Source organism: Mustela lutreola, chromosome 9 (genome assembly GCF_030435805.1).
Source record: "Mustela lutreola isolate mMusLut2 chromosome 9, mMusLut2.pri, whole genome shotgun sequence".
Lineage (NCBI taxonomy): Eukaryota > Metazoa > Chordata > Mammalia > Carnivora > Mustelidae > Mustela > Mustela lutreola.
This window is the reverse complement of record NC_081298.1, coordinates 77,682,793-77,688,367: the sequence shown is the minus strand read 5'-3', so window position 1 is coordinate 77,688,367 and position 5,575 is coordinate 77,682,793. Positions and strand designations below refer to the sequence as shown.

At 45.7% G+C, this 5,575-nt stretch overlaps 1 pseudogene; it reads left to right on the top strand.

Annotated features, from left to right (window-relative positions):
* The first annotated feature begins 3,001 nt into the window (after positions 1–3,001).
* Positions 3,002–5,159, top strand: LOC131807922 (large ribosomal subunit protein uL22-like; annotated as a pseudogene).
* The last annotated feature ends 416 nt before the right edge of the window (positions 5,160–5,575 follow it).

Genomic DNA, 5,575 nt, shown 5'->3' with positions numbered 1-5,575 from the left:
GGGATATAAGATGTGTAAAACGTGGATTTTATCCCGAAGAAGCTTAAAAATCCAGATAAAGGGACATAGCTAACATGTGTGGAGAAACTTGACACAACACTCTGTGCCTGAGGTGAAGAAATTTTTCTTGTCTCTGGCCTCTTCGAGGAGGAATTTTCCTGAACACACACCAGACTTTTGTCTCCCTTTTATTACGGCTACCCCTATGGAGGGGAGGAGGGACCCATGTGATTGGTGAAACATGCTTTAGGCAGTTCCATCCTTCTCCTCTTGGGGGCGAGCTTGTCCACATGGGCTCTCCGTGACGCTTCTCTTCCAAGTTGTATGTTGCTCCTGGACACTTAGCTATTGCTTGCCCTGGTCCAGGGCTGCCTAATATTGGGAGCAAGTCTGCCTAAATAAATCCAGGAGTGACCCTAACAAAACCACTTGGTAATAAAGTTGATATTTGACTCCCTTTATTTATTCTCTGTTTTAATTGTTTTTACAGAAACCAGGTTGAGGAGAGACCTGAACAATATATGATACTGCAGCTAACATTCAAGGAAAATCAGTGTGGACTGTGAAAAAGTGGTTGGGGAAGACTTGATGAAACCTCACTGGGGCTGGATCTTGAAGGATGATGAGGATTTAGAAAATAGAAAGTAGGGCATCTTTGTAGCCTCATTTACAATCTCTAATTTCTAGACTAACGTGATGGGGAGAAATAATGAGTTAACGTGTCTAAATGCAAAATGTTCTCTAAAGAGGTGGCATTTGCCCAAACCCACTAGTTAAACACCTCCGAGCGCTGGGAGCAATGGCTCAGCCAGCCAGAGGACGCTGATGCCTTGAGTGTCACTGGTTGAGAGCAGGAGGGGTTGGGGGCCACTTCCTAGAACCGCTCAGCATCTTCAGTGCTTCCCACTTCTTCAGGATCTTCAGGATGGACACTGGGAATGTCAACATGGAGCATGGCCTTCTCAAGGTATATTTGGAAGGGCCTGCTCTGTACCTTCATGTGACTGTGGGCAGTTCAAGCGAACGCTCTGGACCTTTCTCCTCCTGGATCAGATCCTGGGCTAAGTGCGGCCCTGGAGGCCACTGCCAGGTTCTGGACAGAGCTTTCCATTAGAAAATCTGTGGTCAACCAACAAATTTTTGGAGCTGTATAAAACCTTGGGGATTCGAACACAAACAAATAGAAAATGTCTATTATCTCCAAATTAGCCCTCCTGCTGTGGTTTCAAGTGGATCTGAAATGCCCATTTACATGCTGCAATGGTGAAAAGGCTCTCAAAGGTTATTTGAAATCTGAGCTGATTGCAAAAGGATTGATTTCCGGCAAATGTGGCAAATGACCAAGAGGGATTCAGGGCAGCATCTTACCTACTGTGATGCGCGATGGAAGGCCTTTGACTCGAGATGAAAAGCAGGATTCCTTCGCAGCAGATCGCAAGCCGTCTTGTGCCTCGCTGCTTCCTCCCCTTCCTCCCTGCTCCACTTCTCCCCTCTTTCTATGCCCAAACAAATTACCAAATGTTAGAAGAGGAACGTTGGAGTCCTGCTGTGTTTATTTTGCTTTATTTGTTCTGGATTTAGATTTAAAACCTTCCAGTGGATGAACTGTGTCGAGGGCTTTTCATCTCATATTGCGAAATGTGTTGTTATGCACAGTTCATTCTATTAAGAAACAAAACGTGTAAACCTAAATTAAAATGCATAGCGTGGATCCCTCAGAGGGGGCTTCTGAAACAAGCCGGGCATGAAATGTTGCATAGATTTCTTGTTAACCAGAAAATTATTTTAGCGAGCGACCCTTCCTGAGGCCTTGGGAAGGAGCTGGGGTGTCATAAGCCTCTGAAGCTGTGTGCGGGGCACTTGATATTACGCACATTTATCTCGGCTGCCAGGAACTGTACATTGCCATCTGTCTTAAGCTTCGCCAGAAGCTACCTGTGGTTTAAAAGGACGGAAAGGTCTGGACAACCAGGGGCTCAGGGAAATAATGTGGAATAAAATATTCGCGATTTTGTCATTCACTTTCCTCCTGACACACCACGTGAGGCATTTGCCCTTCTTTCTCAGGTTTCCCGCTGTGAGGATACTTCCGTGACAAATTTTTTAAAAAGGCATAAGTAACTTCCAATGGTGGCCACAGTCATAACACATTGTCTAAAAATACGGCTCTGGGCCCTTCTGTCAGGGCTGTTTGCTAACGGGCCGGATGGAGCAGCCGGCTGCTGGGTGGAGAGTCCTCTGTGAGAGGAGACCCGAATGATTTGAGGGTCCTAGGTTCCTCTATAGCCAAAGGTGATAAGAGAACCAAGACAGCCATCAGGACTTAGAACAAATCCTCTTTCAGGCGGCATTTCCAGAAATTGTCTCAGTGCAGTGGCATTAATGCTGACATCTGCCCCTTGTGCTTTCTGCAACTGCATTCTGCAGAAACAGCTTTGGGAATCAGATTTAACATTGCAACCAGGGGCCCCTGGGTAGCTTAGTCATTAAGCGTCTGCCTTGGGCTCAGGTCATGATCTCAGGGTTGTGGGACCAGTCGGCTTCTCCCTCTCCAGCTACTCCTTGCTTGTGTTTCTTCTTTCCTCTCTTGCTATCTCTCTTTGTCAAATAAATAAATAAAATCTTTAAAACTGCAGCTCTCCGGTGAACTGTGGACCTCTGACTAAGGCTTTGCCTAGATTGAAGGGGGATCACAAATTGCCCAGATGAAGGAAAATGTCACAGGAAACATGTGGTGTGTTAATTTCAGCCTTATGCCCTATTTTCCAAATCCATGCAATATAATCCCCCAAAGGGCACCCGGGAGACTCAGTGGGTTAAGCCTCTGCCTTTAGCTCAGGTTGTAATCTCAGTGTCCTGGGATCGAGCCCCGCATTGGGCTCTCTGCTCGGTGGGGAGCCTGCTTCCCCCACTTTCTCTGCTTGCCTCTCTGCCTACTTGTGATCTCTCTCTCTGTCAAAGAAATAAATAAAATCTTTGAGAAAAATATAATCCCTGAAAATGAAGCAGTGAGTCTAAATGATAATTGGCCAGCCGTTCGAAAAGATCGAGCGTGGTCCAACTACTTCATTACTTGCTCTGTGACCTTAGCCAGCTTAACTCCTGCTTCCTGATTTCTAAAGCGAGGAATGTTGAGGATCTCATGTCATACCTCATGGGACTCACCAAGCCCAGTGCCTGGCACATTGGACATTGGAGGTTCAATGTTTCTACCTTTTCATTTCCATCCCTTTTCCCTATTTTATGTTGTTTTCAGTATGACAAGGTTAAACAGTTGAAGTAACAAAGTGACATCAGAAATCATGCTTTTCTGTTTACTTTTTAAAAAGATTTTATTTTTTTGACTGAGAGAAAGAGTGTGTAAGTAGGGGGAACAGCAGAGGGAGAGAGAGAAAAGCAGGCCTTCACTGAGCAAGGAGCCCAATGCAGGGCTGGATCTCACAACCCTGAGGTCATGATCTGAGCCAAAGGCAGATGCTTAACTGACTGAGCCACCGAGGTGCCCCTCCTGTCTACTTAAAAACAAAAACCACTTCTTTCCATAAGCGGCTGGAGGTGATCACTGAAAATGGCTTGCTATTTACTTGACTCAGAGAACCTTACAAAGTCATGCCCATCAAGAGGTTCAGATCTTCATGTTCGCTTTAAGAGCACATGTGACCCTGTCCAGGCCCTATCAGTAGCAGATAGGAAAAGCCACCAAGTATCTGGAGTTTGTCACTCTGCAGAAGCCATGAGTGACATTCCATCACTACAATGGTGGAGCTGGTAGGTGTGCCCAGACCAAACTGTGAGCGGGCACACAGGATCCACTGCCCAAAAAGAGTGCTGGATTTTGACTGCACATGCTTCAGAATGCAGAGAGTGATGTTGAACTTAAAGGTTTAGAGGTAGATTCTCTGGTCATTGAGCTCATCTCTGTGAGAAAAGCTCCTGGGATGCGCTGTAGAACTTGTAGCTCATGGTTGGATTAACCCATACAGGATGTCTCCCTGCCACACTGAGATGATTCTTCCTGAAAAGGAGCAGATTATTCCTGTACTAGAAGAGGACGTTGCACAGAAAAAGAAAGAACATATCCCCGAAGAAACTGAAGAAACAAAAACTTAGGGTCTGAGAGTAAATTCTGCATAAAATAAATACAAATAAAAGTAAAAAACAGAAATGAAATCATAATATTAAAGACGTTTTCCTTGGTAATATGAAGTAAAGAAGTTGCCCAATTATGAAAGCTCATCACTATAAAAACAAAGATTTTGTTTGTTTTGTTTTGTTTGGACAGTTGCTTGATTTCAAGATGACCTGGTCTGACTCATGAAACCTTGCCTATCCTTCTGTACTTCCTCCATGATACTCCTTAGTCATCTCTTGCCTCCTTCATCAGTAAATGCTTGTAGAGCATCCAGTATGTTAGGGGTAAACGTAGCTTTAGGATCTTTGGAAGAGCTGGGCCCTAGGAAATGGGGATACTGTGTCTTGGGGCTCCCTCTCCCTCTGACTCCCTGTGATGTCTTGGGTAGCCTCAGATGAGAAAATTAGATTTGTTAAGGCTGAGTTCTCTTCCTGCTCCTGTCTGCACCCTCCTTTCGGATGGAGACAACCTGAGCCCCTGTCCTTGAAGAGCTTCCAGTGTTCAACTTGGAGATAGCAGGAGAGTAATATTTCATGAGTTCTTTTTTTTTCTCCCCCTAAGACTTCCATTTATTTATTTATCCGAAGGAGAGAGAGAGAGAGAGGGCGAGAGCGAGAGAGAGCATGAACCCATGAGCAGAAGCGGGTGAGAGAATCTTAAATAGACTCCATACTGAGCACAGAGCCTGACCCTGGGCTTGACCCCACGACCCTGATGTCATGACCTGAGCCAAAAACCAAGAGTCAGATGTTCAACCTACTAAGCCACCCAGGGGCCTCTCATGAGTCCTTTTAATGAAAGTGCATAGTTCAGGAGTTCCCTGGGCCCATGGGGCTGGGGAAGTAAATGAATGAAGCTAGGAGTCAAAGAAGACTAGAAACGCGGGAGGAGACAGGTTGGTTGGAGAGCAGAGCCCGTGTAACTTTTTACGAAAATCTTCCCATCCTTATCTGAATGAGCACCTATAAAATGGCATCTGCAGCTGGGTTTGGCCTGTGGTTGCTGGTGGTTGAGATTCTAGTGTGGACAGTGGGTTGGAAGCTCAGGTGAACCTAAGAAAGGTGTTGACCAGCCTTTTCTAGGTGTTGTTCTTTTTGGAAGGGGTAGGCCCCAGTCTGACTTGCAGTTATTTTTTCCCCCCACCCTTTTTTTTTTTTTTTTTAAAGATTTTATTTATTTATTTGACAGACAGAGATCACAAGTAGGCAGAGAGGCAGGCAGAGAGAGAGGGAGAAGCAGGCTCCCCACTGAGCAGAGAGCCCGATGTGGGGCTCGATTCTAGGACCCTGGGACCATGACCCGAGCCAAAGGCAGGGGCTTTAACCCACTGAGCCACCCAGGTGCCCCTCCTCCCACCCATTTCTAAAAGATTTGGCCTCATTAAAACCATTCATCCTGGAAAATCAGCAGGATTTTAACAGCCAAAATTTCCTTGAGTCAGCA